Genomic DNA, 20473 nt, shown 5'->3' with positions numbered 1-20473 from the left:
TTCCCTCCATGTCCTCTGGCCTTGTATTAACACTAATAATAGGGAAAGGTCTACAAGGAGAAAAGATGTAGTGATGAATGGAGGTGCCTTTTGCCAGCTGCTGAGGAGAGGACATTGGCTGATTGCATCTGTAATGGACTATGACAAGTTGCAGCGGTGACGCGTGCACAAGTGTGTGTGTGTGTGTGTGTATGAGACAGAGAGAGAGCGACAGAGACAAAAGAGGAGAAAGTAGCGAGCTGAAGGCCTCATTTGATTCCACTGTATTTCATTGTGACATATTTTATTTAAAGAGTAATGCACAAGTTCATTAAATGATAGTGCTAATGTTGTTCCAGTTGTCTGTGCTCGTTTTACATTCTTGGTTCATTCTACACACAATCAGTTCAGTCTGAGATGTCAGAGCTCATTTTTCTCTTTTCAAAGGAAGAACTTCTGGAAACATCTCACACAAGCAAACCTGAACTTTATGTTGCTGTTTAATTATACGGTATTTGTGTACTTTAAAATCCTATTACTGTGAGTCACGATTGAGGAAGAATGATTATATTTGGGGTTCTTTAAAGAGCCAAAAATGTATAAATTGTGAAGGCAAAAAAAATTCATCTGAATGCATCTTGACTGTAGACAGTAAAAGGGGCGACGCCTCTGAATTCCAACAATAAATTGTCAAAGTGCCGCGTGTCGGTTTCTTCTCATTTAGCCCGACGGAGCTGAATTCAGACTAAAACCATTTCTCCAAACCTCTCTGTTCCTAAGTTTGACACCAAAGCCCCAGCAGGAGTGGTTAGACCTTTTCAGGAATACCCAGAGGAGCTCGGGATGTCGTCAGTCCGCCGCCTGCTTATTTTTCATGCTTCTATTGGGACTGAACACGTGCAGACCAGTTGCCCACTTTTTTCCCCCTCTCGCACTTGTTTGGTTACATTTGACTTTGTGCGAGATAAGAACCAGATTTAACTCTTGTTGCGCTGGGCGGCAATTGGGTGAGAGGACGCTGACAGAGAGAGCGGCTGAAAAACGTCTTAGGTAGACCGCTGCGTAGTCTGCTCTATCTCTACGAGGTCCCCCCTCTATTATGTTACCTTTCAAGTGCTTTGTCACAGGACGGAGCTATTCTGGTTTGTTTCGCCTGTGGAACGACTCAAACAGCCTCGGTGTTGTTTTAAGGCTCGACTTTAACGAGTGCGTGCGTGTGTGTGTGTTTGTGTGTGTGGAGAATGTTTCAAGTTAGCCACACAGTTTATTTATGGAATATTTTCTGACACCTACTTACACCATTATCAACCCCACTCTTGTAAAGCCCCCCGGGTGCTGTCTGTGAAGGTGCCTGCTTTATGACGACCCTGTCACAATTACCCACCCCCCCACACACACACACACACACACAAGCCAAGAATAAAATCAAATGATACTCCACAGTGGACATTTTTTATCTTACGTCACTGATGTGTAATATGGTTGTTTCTCAAACTGTGGTACGTGGACCATCAATGGTACAGTGAAACAAAACAACTGAACTGTATGGAAATTCTGTTAATGTGGCAAATATTCATTAATCAAATTGGTTTTATTAAGCGATTGTTTTTATAGTTTAATTATTGCGTTGTTTAAGTTAATAATACTACTTATTTGCTGTTTAAACTTCCATTCTCATGGAAAATATTTGTTCAGTCGTTGGGGATGTAATTTTTCTCAGAGCTGGTCCTTTTAAAAATCCGATTTCTCGTAGCCGTTTTTTGTCTTTTTATGCCATATTTTTTGTTTGCATTCAGCACAAACAAACTGAAATGATTGGCAGAATTAAATGCACATTTGGATGGAGAAAGCTGTTTTTGCGACCGCGTCCAAGGTTATAAAATCAAGCCAGGCTCGTCTGCAGCCAAGATCATCTACAGCTAATTATTCAAAATTGCATGCAGCCCAACACAACAATGCACCATTTGACAGTATGAAATTCAGCGCATTTTAATCACCATTTATAATTTAACTAAGTGGCGTGTATTCCAAATACAATTGATTAATTCAATACTGAGCACCTTGAATACATTACAGAGCAGCATTTGTGCTGAGAAGGTTTCCACTGCAGTCGCTGCAGCAGTAATGTCAGCGTAGCGTCACACAGGAGATCTGGGTTTGGCTCTTGTCTTGTTTTTACATTCCACTGCCTCAAAAACGTTTTCCTTCTTTTAAAATGAATCAGGCCGTTTATTCACAGGTGATAAAAGTACAGTCTACGGTTATTTCTGCACCTTTGTGAAAGCTGTGTGTTCACTTTTCATTTGCTGGAGCTGTGTGCTACCTTTCACCAGCACAATGCTTAAGTCATGTAGAGATCTGCTAACTATGATGATCAGGATACTAGTTTAACATTTGTAAAGAAAACTACAATTCTGTTGATTAAAGACTTAAGCAACAAGATGATCAAACCAATAATCATCGTCTCAGGTTAAATTAATGTGGTTTGACAATAATTACTTAATACAATATCTAAAAAATAAACACCAGATTATCCATAATGAGTTGAAAAAAGATCTTAATTAAACGTGACATGATGAAAAATTAACACCGTTTCTACCACAGTTGGTTTGGTTTGCTTGCTTGTTTGGGAGAGTTTACTCAAAAAAGGTTTGAATCCATTTTAATGAAACATAGTGGAAGGATCGGTCATGACCCAAGAACCCATTAAACGTTGGTTTGTATCCAGGTCCAGGAGCAGATCCAGGAATTTGTCAAATGAGATGTTTTACCATATTTTTCGACAGTTTCTTCACCCCCGATCAGTGAGAAGGGTTTGGTATGTTTATCTCATGACAGATCCGTCTGTAGGCGGAGTAAGGTCTGGAGCCACATTGACTGAATTGCTGTACTGTAACAAAACATGCAACGACCACTAATGTAGCTGAGATGATGCTGGTTCTGTGTAGATATAAGCACTTTTCTCATACTTTTAATAATTACAGAGACAGATGGAGATTATATGCGGTTAAGATAATCATTTCTTTCTTTTTTAGTCTGTTTTAGGAGACCACTTTTGTCTCGGTGTGTCCGGCCTTGGTGAAGGAATGCACTCCGATGGATTAATGCTCACTAAATATTTCTCCTGCTTGTTTTCAAGAGCAGCAGCTTGAATTTTTCATTCTGAAGGCTTGCTTGTAACACACACACACACAACCACACACACATCCAAGTCAACCTAAATCTGATATTGTTTGGTGTTGATGAAGGACAAACGAGATGGGACATTGTGTCCAAGTGCAACAAGCAACGCTTTCTGTCTGTCTGTCATCGGTCTCATCTCAGCGTATTTGTCTTGACTCCTGTTCTTACAAGGCTGCGGAGGATAGTTGTCTCATTCTTCTCTGTTTAGACAAGACCTCCTCCCCAACACCCCCTGATTTGCCAAGAGCTCTGCACAATTAGGAGTTCAAACATTTTTCTTTTAACAGGTATGGAGTCTTCCAGCCCTTCACCCAGCCTCCACTCACCGTTACCGCCCGAGGGTGCCGGCTCGTCATTGTGAGCGGTGGACAGGTAAAGCCGACTCTAAAGGCGGGGAAATAAGCCTTCATTCTCTATTTGACAGTGACAGAAGTCCCCCTCTCCTCTCTCTCTCTCTCTCTCTTTACTTTTTCTCTCTCTCTCTTCCCCATCTGGCGCAGCTGCCAAGAGAGGGCTCGGCTGTGACCCCGTTGTCAAGGACACAGATGGGAATTAGGAAAAGTGGACTTGTTTCAAACAATTATAGAAATTACTTTAATATCTTAAAACAAAAAGACTGAGCAATATATTTATTTGAAATGTTGACTGTCAGCTTGAATTTCCACTCCGGCGTGTATGAGTGTGTGCGAGTGTGTGCGTGTGTGTGTATTTGTGTTACAGACAAAGTCCAGTAAGGGATGATGTGGAGATTGTGTCCACCAGGTGTGTTTTGTATTGGACTTAATCTTAATGTTTGGTTGTGCTTGTTTTAAAATCACGTCTAACAAGCACCTGCCAGGGGCTTAGAGAGGATCGGGGTCGCGACCTCCAGCCGCCACCCCTGAAATGGACACCGACTAATAGAGACCCGTCTGTTAAATTGTAATTGAATGTTACACGGCACTCTGAACTCAGAATGGTCTTTTTTCCCGTAAGCGTGCAGGATTTGGGCAGACGCTCCAATGACAACTTAATTTCATCGCCGAGGAGCAACGCAGAGTGTTTTTGCTCAAGACTCTCCCTCAAAATGCGGCTGTTATTAATGATAATTGGTAAAAAAAAGGTGACACATGTCTGACTCTTGTTTATCTTGCATTTTAGATAATTTGAGGTGCATTTCTTTCACAAGGACAAATTGAAGAAATTGTAGAAAATTCAGCATAATGTGTTTTTTCATACAAGACTTATTTGGGGGGGAAATTTTACTTTTGTCGTGTTTGCATCAAAGCTGGGGTTCATTTTTATTCTTTAAAATAAACTAAAAACATTTGATATTGTAGTGCAGAAAGATTTTTTAGTAGAATTAAGTATATGGTGGTTTAAAATAGAGGATTTATTAAGAGATTAAAAGAAATGCAACATTTTCTTATATAGTAGTTGTTTGATTGAGGCAACAGATTTCTGTCTGGATTGTGTAATTTACTTACTTTTATTTTGTAAAATTTAGAACAATCTTGAAATGTAGGAGGAAATCTAAGTCCTCTGTAAACACTTGTCAAGTTCCAAGGGAAACCAATTCAGAGCGTCTCAGCGGGTCAAAGGTTTCCGTTGGTTAAGTCGCCTTCAATGTAAATTTGATTTTAAACAGGAGCGGCCTGACAGTAGATTGATTTGCGTAGGAACAGCCAGGGGGAGCTGTATTTACAGAGGAGAGGCAGTAGAGGGAGTATTGCCACTGTCTATGGGGAATATTTGTGTGTGTATTGTATTATAGCTGAGTGAAACAACCCTGGGCTGAAACGGATATACTCCTGCACCTGTGGACATCTTCAGCCCGTCTTTTCCAAACTTATACAGCCACTTTGGAGTCTGTAAGTACTATTTTCCCCCATCAGCTTCACGAAAAGCAAACACACACACACACACACACACACACACACACACACACACACACACACACACACACACACACACAACTGTTGTCTGATCTCAAAAGCCGAAGAAAGAAACGTACAAAGCAATGAAGGGCAAAGCTGGGATTGAGCTTGTCTAATGTTTCCAAAATGGCTAACTGTGAAAGGCCCCATAATTGATACGCGGGACCCCAGAGGGCACGACTCCTGTCAGATCAGCCGGAGGGAAGGACTGCCAGAGCCACGCACGGCGGGGAATATCGGCTAATTAGCTCCGTTTAAACATTTCCTGGTTTGAAGAACTTAAAGAGCAGGAGACGGGGGGGCACAATCACACGAACAATACCTGCTCACTTAACAAAACCCCCCTCCTCACACACACACACACACACACGAGTACGGATCAGACGCTTGGTAACGTTTAGGGAGAAGGGAGAGAGAAGCGTATCAAAACTGAACCATATGACTCGTGGCTCACCTGTGACCTGCTGCCACTGAAGCCTTCTCTAATCAGCTGCTGCAGGAGGAGGAACGCAAGCCCAGAGTGTGTGTGTGTGTGTGTGTGTGTGTGTGTGTGTGTGTGTGTGTGTGTGTGTGTGTGTGTGTGTGTGTGTGTGTGTGTGTGCGCAAGCTGCCCACACAAAAGAGAGAAGTTTACCGTCAATAATTTTCAGGTCCTATTGTGATTGATTAACTTGTGCACACGTTATTCCAGGTTTATAGATTTGATCATATTAAGGATACAGGCTAGAATCACCACCAATGCAGCTACACACTTGTTGCATGATTCAAGCTCTTTCTGGTCCTATTCAGTCTAGACGACCAGAGGACGAGACGACGAGGCACGCACCTAACAACACAGAACAACCACATGCAACACTTCTACAAACTACAGCACCAAAGTTACTTTAGTTACTTTACATTGCATTGCTCTTACACGGGATGTAATTACAACGCAGCGTCCACTCCTTGTATCTATACCAGTGTTCCCATCCACAGCAAAACACTGCTTTGAGTATCTAAATCCAGATAAGTGCATCCGATATTTGACTGTTTACTGGAGTCAAGTGCATGTTTTGCTGTCTGATGTGGAAAAGTCACCACACTGGCTGCTAAACACAATCAAATAAATCATATCAAAGAGTTTGTAAATACAACTTGATCCAGGCTTAGCTGCCAAAAGTGTTTATATAAGCCGAAGGGACTGAACCAACAGGTTTGTTGGGTTCATATATCTGCACCGCTGTTTACAATCCTGCTGAACATACTTTACAACTTTATCTGGATTTATTTCTTCATATTTTAATTTGACAGCATAAAGTAACAGGAGAGCCTTTTTCATGATGTTATCTCAGCGTGTATGAATGTACGGCGTGGTGAGTCTGACGGACACACACAGATACACACACACACAGACTGAAGTGTTACCTTCTCACTTCAACAGTGTGTGTTTCCATGCTGTGCCCACGAGACAATACACACCGTGAATAGGCATCAATAAATAATAGACAGCTGGATCGAGGGCTCCACACAATGCTCACAACAGGACACACCTCAGCCCAGGCCGACCCCACCCCCACCCCGAACACACCCTTCCACCCTCCCCACCCTCCACACCTCCAACCCCCCGTCCCCCCCGAGACTAAACCGCCTGTCAGAGATCATCATTAAAGTTGTCTCGCCTTGTCCCTTGGCTTAGAGAGACAAACACAGCACTAAGCAAATAAGCCTTTTCATCACGCACAGCAAGATTCTCAGTTATCAACGTCCCACTATAGGAAATTGTATAAGCAGTATCAGGCTGTGGTAATCTGCGTTCTAATTAAATTGGACATGCAGTGTTTGCTCACAAGATCGCATGTCACTGATTAGTGCAATGATGCCACGTTTAACCTTTAAATGTAATTCCTTTGTGATGTAAACTCACGCCGCCTGCATGACGGATTCTCTCCGCTGAACAATGAACGCATCGTGACAGACAGACGACTGAAAACAACTGGGCAGTATTTACTTTACTGTATTTGGTTTAAGGGCTTCTTTATCTTACTGTTTGTGAATGTGGAATTATACGTTTCATGGCGGATGGAGTGGAGCACAGATTGCAAAAATTAAGAACTTTCTAGTTGGTTTGTTGTTTAATATGAAAGTACAGAGGACACTTATAAGGTAGGGTTAGAAAGAGATGAAGTGATTTAGTCCAGTACTGTACTGAAGTATATTTTGGGATCTTGTGTTTAACTTTTATTCTACTGTAGTCTGCTTATACTAACTACATTCTGTTGCAAAATATGATGGCTGCAGTTTCATACTTTAATAAAATAAAAACAACTAATTTTTTACATTATATTACTTTTTATTTGAAACATAACCACGTTCCAAAACTGGACGTTGGATGACAAATATCATTATATATTATTTTATCTTTATCCTTTTTTTTAAAAAAATTTTACATTTACAATTTGGGTATATTACAGTGTATATTCCATATTTTTTTTATATATTTTTGCATTGTATTGGGGAAGTTTCAACATTGAACTTGACTTGATAGATAGATATTATTTAACAGTCTTGACAATACTATTTGACATAGAGTACTTTTGTTAATGTTACTGCAACTACTGAAACTGAAGACTGAACATTTCCATGGTGGAATTTCTACTCTTAATTAAATAAAAGATTTGAGTACATTAAGATTAAAACGATGGTCAGTGAAAAAATGTTGTATGATAATGAAGTAGCTGTTTCATTCTGCTGTTCTAAAGAAAATCACCACAAAGCAGGATAGTAACAGTCCCGTCTTTCTTCCTCTTGCTGTCCCTGATCGTCTCTGCCATTGCAACAATAACACCTTTCACCATATCTGCTCTTCCTGTTTGTGATCCTACACTGAAGCTCAAAGCTTTGTGTTCCCACCTGGCTGCAGGTTAGCAGGTCGCCAGGTAAGCATTTAACAAGCTCTCCATTGGCCTGTCTGCTCCACTTAACACCTGACATACCCCCTCCGTGCTGACCTATGACCCCTGACCCCAGACTGACAACCCGGGAGACGTCTCTCGGATACTTTCTTTTCTCAGCTCCGCTCGCCTTTTCTTCTCGGCCTCTTGCTGAGTGCCGCAGAGTGAGACGAGGTGAAAGGTATCCAGGCGTGTTCTGAGGGTTGGGGGGGAGGGGCACGCAGGTGTTCATGCCTCCACACCTCTCAAGTTCAAAAGCCATCGAGTCCTTAGCAACCAGGTAACAGTCAAACAATGTGTCACCCACCCCCACCCTGAGGGGACAGTGTCTCCTGTTTTACTCTGGCTAGCGAGGAATCACTGAGCGCTGAGCTTTAAAATGCATGATCCAAACGTCTCAGCGCTCACAGCCACGTCATCCTCACCCCCTGACAATGAAAATATACATATTAACCCAAGTGCTAACACCCATACATGTATGATATCATCGCTTAGTATTTAATCATAGCCAAAGTGACAAAAATAGGTGTCATACACAAACATGTGTGTAGCTAGAGACTTAAACCACAGGACAGACACGTCTGCGCTTATCCAACAAAACAGCCCTGCATCACGTCTGAATCTGCCTCCTATTTTATACTCCACATGTCCAATATTTCTTAGCTCCTGCAAGTTTATGGGTTCAAAAATGGGAGCAGGTCCAAGCATTACTAGTAACATTAGTGTCAGTAATTTAATGCGCAGGTGTGAATGGATTCTCAAACAAGCCGGGGAGGCCCCCGGCGAGGCCTGCGTCGGACTGCCAGGGCCAGCGGCAGGTTTAAATAAATACGCTGCTGAGCAGACATGTCGGCAGCTGGGGCCCGATATGGCCGCCGCTGTTTGTGTTGTGGCTTTGCCGCGGAGCTGAGGAGAAAGCAGCGGCGCTCTGCTTGGATGTTTCCTGGGAGAAGAAGGGGGGAGAAAAGCTGACGAGGAAAATAAGTGGCACCTGAAGACGTGCTGTGAGCTGCTGCATGTGTGGGCAGCTGACCAACATCAGCTCCCGTTAACACAGAAATACACTCAGGATGGGGTTTTTCATGTTTTTTAAAAGATGACATAATGATATCTGGTTTAATTTATTTACTACTTCATTCATCAAATAATGGAGAATGATTGACATTGAGAAAAATCCTTGATGATGAGATACTGGATGTAGAATATGCTTATAACGCTGCTACCTGCAATGTTTTCAATGATTTTAGATATCAGAGTTGTTCAGTTACAAACACACATACTCAGGAAAGCACATTCACACTCACGCTGTGCATAGTCCCATTAAGAAAACATTGTCATAATGTATGACCTGAATTAATTGATCATGCTCAAAGTCCATTTCATAATCACATATTGAAGATTACCATAGGTCCTGTCGCGTCAAACTTTGGTCATGTGGGCATTTTCCACGTTTACAAGGGGTCTATTAAATACAATGACCGGCTTCCAAACAAAACTTTCACAACAATGACGCCATCTTTGCTGTAAACCTCACATTGCTGCAGAGGGCAACAATGTGCAGAGTTAAAGATTTCAGCCTGAACATCTACTGCACTACCAACTACATCTGCAACGCCTTGATTGGGCGAACGTGGGGTAACGACACCTAAAGACCCAAATCACCCACAGAAAGATGGACAGACGGGAGTGAAATCACAGACAGGCAGGGAAAACCCCAGCGTCTCTCCTCCGTCCAGCCTGTAAGCAGATGAGAAAGGGAGGCGATGAGTAGGTGACCAGATGCCAGATGGGCCTGGTTAGGGATGGTTTATGGATTAAGAGCGGAGAAGAAAAAGGCAAAAGAGGAGGATCAGTTTCAATGTTTCTTTCCGACCTGCCAAAAATCCCTCATGGATGTCCTGACGGTCATAAAAAAAGCCCGAGCTGTTGATTCCCTCAGGCGCGATGCCAGAGGTGGAATAAAGAAAGTGCACCTCTAAATCCCACAGACAGACACCTGCAGGATATATGATACTGTATATTTCATCTCATCCTTTGAGCTCAGGTGAATTACTATCAGTGAGCATTAACTCGGCTTTAACTCTGCAAAACTCCTGTTTCATCACTCATCTCTGTACAGGTCTGAAAACACATCAAATTGGGAAACACTGCATTATCCTCTGCAAATGAGACTGCTGGGTATTTTTGAAAATATAAAATTGTTCAAAAATATGTGAAATGTTGTAGTTTTTAGTTATTTTCCATGCCTTGTCAATTTTCCTTCCAAAGTCCTTAACAATACATGGAAACACAAAACATGTTCAGTCATATTCATCAACAGTGATTCTGAATAATTAATATAAAATGTGTACTAAATGCTGTTTTTGTGCCGTATTCAATTAGGAACCAAGAATCTCTCTAAGACACTGTCACTTCTTGTAGTATTATCATTGCAGTAACTTTTAATTAATACTTCTCTAATTTATCCATTTGTGCAAAATTCACAAAGTTTACTAGTTTCAAAAGTTTTCAAACTCAAATCCTAAGTGTGCCTTTTTATTGTTCATCATTATAATCATTTCTTGACCTGCCACTTTTAGATTCAAACTGCTTTGTGTACTGGTGAATTTGTTTCTTGATTATGCAAAATGTGTGTGAGATGGATTGCAGATGCTTGTAAAGGAGAGAGGGACTGTGACTTTGTTTCACAAGCTACACACGCTTGGTGGTGCTTTCAGGGGGTTGACAAGGAAACAAACTAAAATTAATAATATGATTGATTACACAGTCAAACATAGAAAAGGAAGAGCGTGTAGCATACATTGTGAGCATTAATGGCATTAAGTTAAAGAATTGTTGATTTTGGCATAGAAACCTTTGTTCCTTAACTCTTCAAGTGCCCCCTGGAACCAAGAGACCCCCACAAGTAAAACGCACTGACTGCTCTGCACATTTATACTTAATACATTCATTTAACACTTGCTTCTAAGCCCATTTTGATGTTCTTTTAATGATATCCATTTATAAACGGTGCATGCTTTGGATCAACGTAATTTGCAGTGAAGAGTATAATATTTGAGGAAACTTAGATGATGCCTTTTTCTTTATTTAAGTTGTCCATCATTATAGCAGTGCGGCTATGCAGGAGCTCATATGATAGTGATGAGAAGGGCACAGGAACCTTTGTTATTCTGACTTCATTGTGTTTCTGTCTTCAGCGAAACTCTCAAAGTGGGAGTGCAGAACCCTATCCTCTGCTCTATGAATAGCAGACAGGATGAGGGGGGAAAACAATAGCGGAGGGCTTGGGTGTTCCCAGCATCACACACCGAGAGACCAACCTTTGGTTCATCCCAAGTCCTTCATCAAATATTAACCCTCCTGTCAGTCATCAGCCGCCGTGCAGGCAGAGCTGGACGGCCGACCCTTTTCACAGCTGGTGGGCCGCTGCCATTGGATCGGCTCGAGTCAGGGGCCAGACTGACAGAAACTCTGCTTGTGTCTCTACTGTCAGAGGATGCTGCTGAAACTGTAAAAACATTCATGTGAGAAATAGTGTTGTACGTTTTCAGGAGTTTACCGGCCACCAAACAAAGAATAAAAGGGAATAGACAACGGTTTCATTATATCAGTACATTACTTTTTGTTTGATTTTAAATATGCCTTTTACTTTGTTATGCTGGTGGAGTTTCAAAAAGGGGCAATATTTGAAAAGAATGTAATGTATTTCACTTAAATAATATTGTTTAGTTTTACAGCTATTTTATCTTGTGAAACTCTTCTTCTAATATAATAACCTGGTTGGTTTTGAGGTATGTTAGTAGATTAATTGTGCTGTAATGATTTTATGCTGAGCAGTGACACATAATTGAGAGCACATTCTACACATAATATTGTATGTTATAGTGCTTAGGCAGTTACTATAATTTGGTTGAGAGGATTTTTATTTTAAATTATTGTACTGTTTCATGTATTTCCCACTTTTAACGTGTCAAAAATGCATGTTTCTCTTTTCACCTGTATCACCCTTTATGATAATAATAAAATCATTAATATTCCTATGGAATGCACTAAGATGATACATACAAATCTGAAGCTGTGATGTGAAAAATGCACCTGAATAAAGATTAGTTTAATCAGTAGCATGAGTGAGACTTTTTATCAAGGAGTGGTGAAGATACAAAGAGGAAATTAATCCACAGTCAACATGTTACAACTGGCCTTAATCCTCCACTTATTGCCTTAGTTCAGCTGTAATATGAAATTTGTATAAGCCCATGTTAGTGTGCTCAAGAGTAACAAACCTTGTTTATGCGATTGTAAGTTCATTTTCTCAAACATTTAAATGTAGAATCAGAATCCTGTTCATTCCACCCATATAAAGCTGACTTCACATTTCATCACATAACCAAAACTAACTGTGCACGAAAACATACTGAGTAAATCAGTGCATTCTCCTCCATCAAACAAAAGCCCTGAGAGAGAGAGAGAGAGATTTGAATGCTTTTTAAACGTATAATAAAATTAGTCATAGCGTCATGACGGACCTGTTTAACTAGACCTGGGTCACATTGCCCCCAGTGGGGATTAATTCCATTCAGAGGGCCCTCTTGTGAATTTGCTGTGATGAGAGGAAGGAGGTAAGCATATGAGAGGATAAATGTAGAAACCTCACCTACAACTTCCCCCTTGTCTCTTTGTGCCAGTTTGGGGATTAGTCACCAGATACGACAGATATTAATGACTCCTGTTAAAATGAATATTACGTGACATCAGATCCCCTGTTGCATGATTTAATTTCCACACCCCACAACATAATGGTGGAAAATATAATTCCCCGGACCTGTCAAAAAGGCTGTAAGTGGCGTTAAGTCCTGTCAAATGAACAAAAAGGACGAAAATATTTTTTGTAAAGTCCATCACGGTGATAATGTTTCAGGTGACATTCTCCCTCCATACACCTGAGACAGGTGACTTTTGCGGTCAGAGGATTATCTGTTATAGAGTATGAAGAGGTTCCTATTGTGCCAGGCCAGGAATATGAATAACCAAAGAGTTGGCTGTGCGAAAGGGGGAAGACGTTGGCAGGAGGTGACACGAAGACAACATTAGCTCATCAGAATATATGAATTAGTAAAACAAGAGAGACACTTTGGAGGGTGCTCTCTAACTTCATCCTCCCAGTCACCTTTGACTGTGAAACACAGCTATTGGCCCGTCTATACATAAGTCATAACGTTTCCAAATTTGACTCAATAATTCAGCAGATAATTGGCCCGGCTTAATTGGGGGTGGAGCATAAAAGATTCAAGGTGCCTCTTAAGTGCAGCACATCAGGCGCCACTTATAATGATGACAGATGGCTGTTTGTTGGGTTGGGTGTCAGATGGGAAGGCTTTGTCATATTCACACTTCCCCTTGTTAGGAGACGGATCAGGTTTTTCCTCTCAGAGCGCTACATAGTTTCTCTTTTTCATACGCCAACTGTGACTGCGGTGAATTATTGAGACACTGCAAGCTGATGAAGTGCCAACCATTGGTCCTCGGTCAGCGTGCGAGTCAAATGTTTTGTTTGTGTTTCTTTCAAGCGAAATCGCCTTTAATGAAGTGCATTGTGGAAAATGTATCGTGTTACAGGCTGAACTAAGTGGGACATTTTTACAGCAAAAGTCTAGATTACAAAAAAAGGTTTCCCTCGCTTTCGTTTCAGAGATTGCTTGAAAACTTCTTACTCATACCTGCATACTCAATGCATTTTATATCTGCATTAAGAGCAAAATAACGATTGATAGAGTTAAAGAGAAGCCCCTGTAGAATTATTTTCTCTGGCTCCGACCTCCATGTACAAAATGAGTTTACCCAAAGACAAACATTACATTGAGTTCGCCGGAAAAAACGAAAATCACGCAGCAAAAAATTCTCCCCCGGCTCCGTATTTACCTAAAGCAAGACAGAAAATTAACCTAGCCGCAAATGTATTTATTCTTCCTCAACTTTTGCCCTGCGAATGAGCAAAGCGCTCACAAAGAACACCCACCACCACCATTTATTCATTAGTGCTACATTTATGAAGGGGTTAATTACACGAATGAGGCCTTGGCCAATTTTGAGCAGAAAAAACATCATTATTTTCAACTTTGTCTTTCAGTAAAGCTACATTCAGGGCTGAAACGCTCACACATACACACACACACACACACACACACACAAAACAGCTATCCGATTCATGGAAATCACACTCCACACTGTGTGAGTTAGCAGCATGTGCGCGTACGTCTAATGTGTTCCTGCGTTCCGTGTTTTGGACATTTCCTGTTCCTAATTGCCTAATAATTTAAACATACTTAGTTTGGCTCATTAGCTGTTTATGAAGACTTAAGGGGGGGAAACACCTGTTCATTTCCTAAATGAACTCCCAAAAAATACTGTGCTGTGTTCAGGGGCAAGAAAAAAATCAACTAAGACATAACATAGTGGTCTCAACACAGAGAACTGTTTAATGGAACTCCCAATACGAAAAAGTAAACACCAGCCTTTATGCCTTTGTTAATCTACCTGCAGAGACACGTTAGAGGAGCTTTCGGGGGCTGTAAATCAAGTGTTTCCTTCCACTGGAAAAATAATGACGGGATAATGAAGAGGCCTGGGGCAAGGCAGAAGCATTGAATTAGGAATAAAGTAAATGTCCAAGAGGAGCCATTTGGATTGTATTAATGATATTTCCGTGTGTGCATACGCGAGAGAGAGAGAGAGAGAGAGAGAGAGAGAGAGAGAGAGAGAGAGCGAAAGGGGGCTGGTGCAGAAAATGTCCATTTTTGCTCGTGGTGAAAAGACTCAAGGTTAAGGGGAAGAAATGGCGTTGGGTCCTTAGTTCAGCATGAACAGGTGCTCTACACAACACCATAGGGACTCCGGATGAATCGCTCTAATGCCTTCCAGTCATCAGATCGCTGTATACTTCACAGTACATGACAGTGTTTTCATGCATTCCCTTGTCAAAGTTGTCATTTCGCAAGCATTGACACAAAGAGGAGGCGTCCCCATGTCCTCGCTCTCATTGGCTGTTGCTTCCGTAGGCTGTCACATGATTCATGCCTGTGTTGGAGTCTAGATACCGCCTTGGCATCTGTAATACCTCACAGAGCCTCTGAAAATGTGTTATGTAATTTACTTGAGAATCCTTGCTCATGGGAGTAACTCCTAATGAGCCTCCGATCAATGGCGTCCAGATTTTGTTGGAAATGTTATGTGAATGACCAACGAGAGCAAAGAGTAAGCTTGATGAAAAACTGTATTCAGCCAGTAGCTACCATGCAGCAGTAAGCACCCAAAGCTACTTTATGCATCCTTTGTAGAATCTACTGAAATCCTCATTGCATCCTGATGGGACAAATTCAATGCTGGCTGAAAAAGGTCATGTCTGTCCTGCACCTACTACTGATGGATTATGATTTGGGAAAAACCTTTGGCCTCAAAAAACCACAAAGTCTACCACAGTTGTCCATCATGTTCTTGGTGGGATGAGTTGTGGAGGCTAAAGTGGGTTGTAGCACATGGGATGAGGGAGGAGGAACTCAATGTTTTCTCCACCATTCCACCTTCTCCGCAGAGATGGAATGTTTGTGCTTGAAATCGGAATACGAAGGGTGATGGAATTTCCACTGTTTACTCAACAAATCTAGGCTTGACTCTCATTAACTCACTGTCAAAACACATCTTATTATCATTGCAGAGGTATTTTACTCTGAAAGGCCATTACTTGTACTCAAAGCTCTGCATTGTACTTTCTCTCCTGCAAGTGAAAGAAAGACCTTTTAAGTTCTATAATTATTATTATTGTCATCATTTGTACTGATAACTAACAATTATAAACTTGAATAACAGCGATTCCGACTCAAAGGTCACAACATAGTAGAGACCACAAGGTCCAGGACCAAATGCAGCCCATGTAGTTGAGTGCACTTGGTCCACATTTGAACTCAGGCCATGTGCACTCAACCACATGGGCCACAACTGGAACACAACCCATGTGGACTCTTGACAGTTGTGGTGGAAACAGCGATCGAGCGCTGCGCCTCTGCTATGTGTTTGCGCAGACTTCTCATGCATTGTCCTATTCTGAGCATCTAAGTTTGCACAGTGCGACAGTACGAGCGAGAGAGAGACAGCGAGTGCATGTTTTTCACCTCGGACTCACAGATCCACTCTGTCATCTATGATCGATGGTCCAACTTTAGGACGGACTTGGCCCGTGCAGTGTTACCCCTTTGCCATCTTCACCAACAACCTTTGCTTGCACCTCTCTGTGCTGGAAACCTAAGACCACAGGCCACAAAGGGCTATGTAAAGCATCTCGCCCTCCCCTCTCAGTATTGTAATTAACCTGCCTCTCACCTCTCTGTCCAGCAGCATCCCCAGAACAGCCTGGCAATCACCAGACACTTCACACAACAGCCCGCACATGGGAACTTGACACTTTCTTCTTTTGTGACACTTTTCTCTGCGGCACTTCTCTTTCCAAATTATAACGACGGCCCGCCATGCCTCACACACGCAATGCCATTATATTCTGTAATAGCGCAGTGTCTCGATTAAAACGGTTTGACATATCACCATGAGTTAGTGAGGACTTATAAGTGATTTCATATGTTATAATACGGGACAGAGAAAAAACAACGTGGACCTCAAGTGGCTGAAGTCAGTAAATCACAGGCTCCACTCTGTCCATAGGCAATTTTCAAAGTAAGAAAACATTAAAGAGTTATTAACTTTTAGTGGACTTTCAATACAGGTCAAGAAATGGAAATAGGCTAAAATGCCAATAAAAGCATGAAGCCTTCTTTGGCCTGTGTCATGACAAAAGCAGCCCTTAAATCAGATGAGAACAACTCTGCCTTGTTCGTGTCTACAAACTCCACATCTAGCAGGTTTATTAGGGTGAACCTTTAAGGGCAGTCCAGCGCCTTTATTTCCATCAATAATTTCCTGATGACCTTAGAGCTCCACAAAAGGCTGCTTTTGATTAACAGTACTGTACTATGAGTCCTGCAGCGTTTGTGACGCTGTGATGGATACTCTGAAAAGACTCACACCATCCAGGGTTTCCACACTGCCCACATTGTGTTGGACAGAAAAAGGAATTCTAACGTCACCTCACATTATGTCAATGCTTTCGTGCTTCTCAATATGAAGCAGCTACGCTTTCCAACATACAATTTCTGTTACTGGCAATCCAAGGATAAGGGCACAATGAGAGAACATTCTTACCACCACGAATTGACCCAAGCACTCTCAGCACATTTCTTTCAAACATTTCAAGAAAACTTCCTTGATTTAAACAATTTCTGCGCTGCTCTGTTACGTGCCAGTCCCTCATTTAACTATATATTGTTATTGGCTGGACCAGCGGGGTGGTGGTGTGATTGGTGTCACAGTTGTTCAGCCAGAGGGCCTGGGTTCAATTCTCCTTGACAGCCAAAATCCACCCTGCTGAGGTGCCCTTCAGCAAGATACCGAATCCCTACTAGATCAAGGAGTGCTGTTCTCAAGCTCTATTAATTGTTTGGTCCACATACCTGAATGGACTGCTGACAAAAATATTTATCCTCATGTGATATGGTTTGATCAAGTCCAAGTTTTAGTGACTTTCATCTTCACGTTAGAGGAGTGCAGCGCTTTATTCATGGTAGCTCCCCGACCCCAGGCCTTATCAAATCCCTTTGGCTCACATTGAAAACTCATTGCTGTCAAGCTCAATACAAAGCCAGCTTTTTAATTCCTTGAAAATCTGACATTTGAGGTTCACTGACAGTATGTAACCTCTGTACACAAACCACGTCATTTCTAAAGACACATGCTGGAAAATGGTTATTCCTGTTCCTTTTGTCCTTAGGAAAGAGACTGGGTAGACAGACCACACATTTTCAACACATTTCAAGACATTTTCCTGCTTTGAGTCATCTCTGGAGAGAAATGAACACCTGAAGCTGTCACTCATGAATGTCAATAAATAGGGAGCTGTATAACAAGCCATCTTCACACACAATTGTACCTCCACTGAGGCCTGAGCAAGAGACTGATTTTGAGGCTCCCGCACTAAATGAATTTTCCAGTCTAGAAATGGAGTGAAAGTTCCACTCTGTCGTAAGTGCAATGGGACATAATTTGAGTAGCCTATGAACATGGCATTAGCCATTTTACCCAAATCCAGAAGGAATATTTCCTCTGGAAGTAGCCGTGGTATTGAATTTATTAGAGCTATGACCAATTTCTCTCCATTAAGGCCTCAATTTTATTCCTATGCCATATTTTTCTCACCTCAGAAAAATGCCACTGCGGAACATACACGTCTACATTCACACCCTTAAGTGTCTCTAAACACTGCAACATCTCCTAAGTAGTCTTTTGAAAAGCCTCAAAGTGTCATCCTCAGATAAATGCGATTTTCTTTGGACTGTAATGAATAGCACTTAAAGAGTCAATGGCTCTCATATCGGGTTGTGGATCCGCAGCATTTTGGGGAACAATGAGGGAGGAATCACAAAGCAAAAAGCGACAGAGATGAGCAGAGATGAGTAATGGCCTTGTAATCTGCCTCACTCATTATATTTACACAGTGCTTATCAACTCCTTTTATGTATATTTATCTTCTAACAGATGGAGTAAGCAGTGACATCCAACTCTGGTCCCACCCTGTGACTGTCTCTTTGTTGAGATATGTGCACAGGTTGGATTCAGGTGTTGAGAGGAGAGCCGGTGCCCAGGTGCTGGATCATTACTGTCATTTTTCCTCGATGATATCATTGTGTTTCGTCCTAACAGAGGAGATCCTTTATCCGGCACATTATCCATACAAGCCCGCAAGTAAGAGGAGATCTCAATTATCAATGCCGTAAAAGAGTTCATTAATCATTTGATCCTCAGGAACAACACACACACACACACACACACAGGCTCCAACCTTCATCTGCAACCGCCAACGTGTGTACAATACGATTTTGTTTTTGAATTTACGTCATTTGCAAGATACTTTTTCATTTGATTTGCAACCTCCTCACTGCTACAGCATTTTCCTGGGATCACAAAAAAAGTGCAGCCAGCAATCTGACCTTTTTTATTCCCCTTGTTTTCTGTCGCTGAGGTCTGAGCTTCTTTGGGTGGTGCTCTTTTTTGTCAGCCCTGACGGCTATCATCGCTAATGCTAACTAACTGGTGTTGACGTTGTCTGAAATTCTTACGAGCCAAAGAACTTTTCTTGACAGTCAGTATTCATAATATCTACAGTCAAGGCTTTCATAAACTCAGAATTATTGTGTTGCATTATTTGAGAGCAGAGAATGTCAAAATGGAAATTCATTCATATCAAAACATCTTACTTGAATTCTTTAAAGCAATAAAACAATATTTAATGGGAAGTTGCAGAGTAATTGCTTATCTCAACATACTTGAGAGTACCACTTGATATTTTGTAGTTGTTTTTGTTGGAATGAAATGATATCACAGCCCTGCAAAGAGGCCTTTGCTTTGTTACTGCTCTCTCATTGTTCCCTTCAATACTTTGAATCTAAAATCTGATACGAGAGCTATTCAGTTTTAAGTGCTATTCATTACAGCCCAGTGAAAATAGCATTCATCCATAGCCTCTAAAGAGAGGAAGGCTTTCAGTTTTCTGTCCCCGAGCCTCTTTTGCAGAATCTTTGCTTATACTGGCAGGTTCTCTCACCAGACCAACAGACTATAAATATGACCCCTCTGAATGCCCACATCCTTGCCCCTAAAATAAATCATATGCCTTTCAGCTGGAGCAGAAACATGGCACCTACCAGGACAGTCCAGTCTGTCTAAACAAGTCTAATATGTGCAATCTGCCAATGAGACAGGCAGAGTTCTCAGATCACAATCTCCAAACGCACACTTGGAAACACCCACAGACAACAAACGAATTAAATCCTCTGAAGTACCCTGGGAACTAAGCAGTGTTTGGCTCACCTTGGGGCTCTGAATAACTAGATGCCAGTTTTGGCCCAGAAGAGCCCGGCCTTGCCTGTCACTCCTCTAGTTGCTGGCTGGCCCGGCGTTCTGTAACAGAGAATAGGAGCCAGTGTGGGGACCAGGGGGACTGGAGCTCATCAGAGGGTTTGACTCACTCCTGCCTAGTCCCTCAACGCTGCGGGTCTGGCACTGGGTACAGGTGGAAAACGGAAGAGGGTGAGTGGGTAATCACGAGGGTGTTGGCCCCGTTCTGCCCACACAAAAACAGCACTGCCCACAACTATGGCCCTCTTACCAACTTGTCGTGTGTGGGTTTTTAGAATGTCATCACAGCATTACGGCAATGAGAAAAACAGACAGAGAGGAAGAGAAAAATGCAAAAAAGATTACTTGTTCCCACTGAATTCAAGTAATTGCATGTCAAAAGCAACGTGTTAAGGCAAAACCTTGAGAGGAAAAAGTGCTTTGGTTTCACGGAGGACCGAAATTTATTCC

Source organism: Genypterus blacodes, unplaced genomic scaffold, assembly GCF_046128005.1.
Source record: "Genypterus blacodes isolate CSIRO-AG114 ecotype Tasmania unplaced genomic scaffold, CSIRO-AGI_Gbla_v1 ptg000044l_1, whole genome shotgun sequence".
In the NCBI taxonomy this organism is placed as follows: domain Eukaryota; kingdom Metazoa; phylum Chordata; class Actinopteri; order Ophidiiformes; family Ophidiidae; genus Genypterus; species Genypterus blacodes.
The sequence above is the reverse complement of the archived record's forward strand: the minus strand, read 5'-3'. Positions refer to the sequence as shown.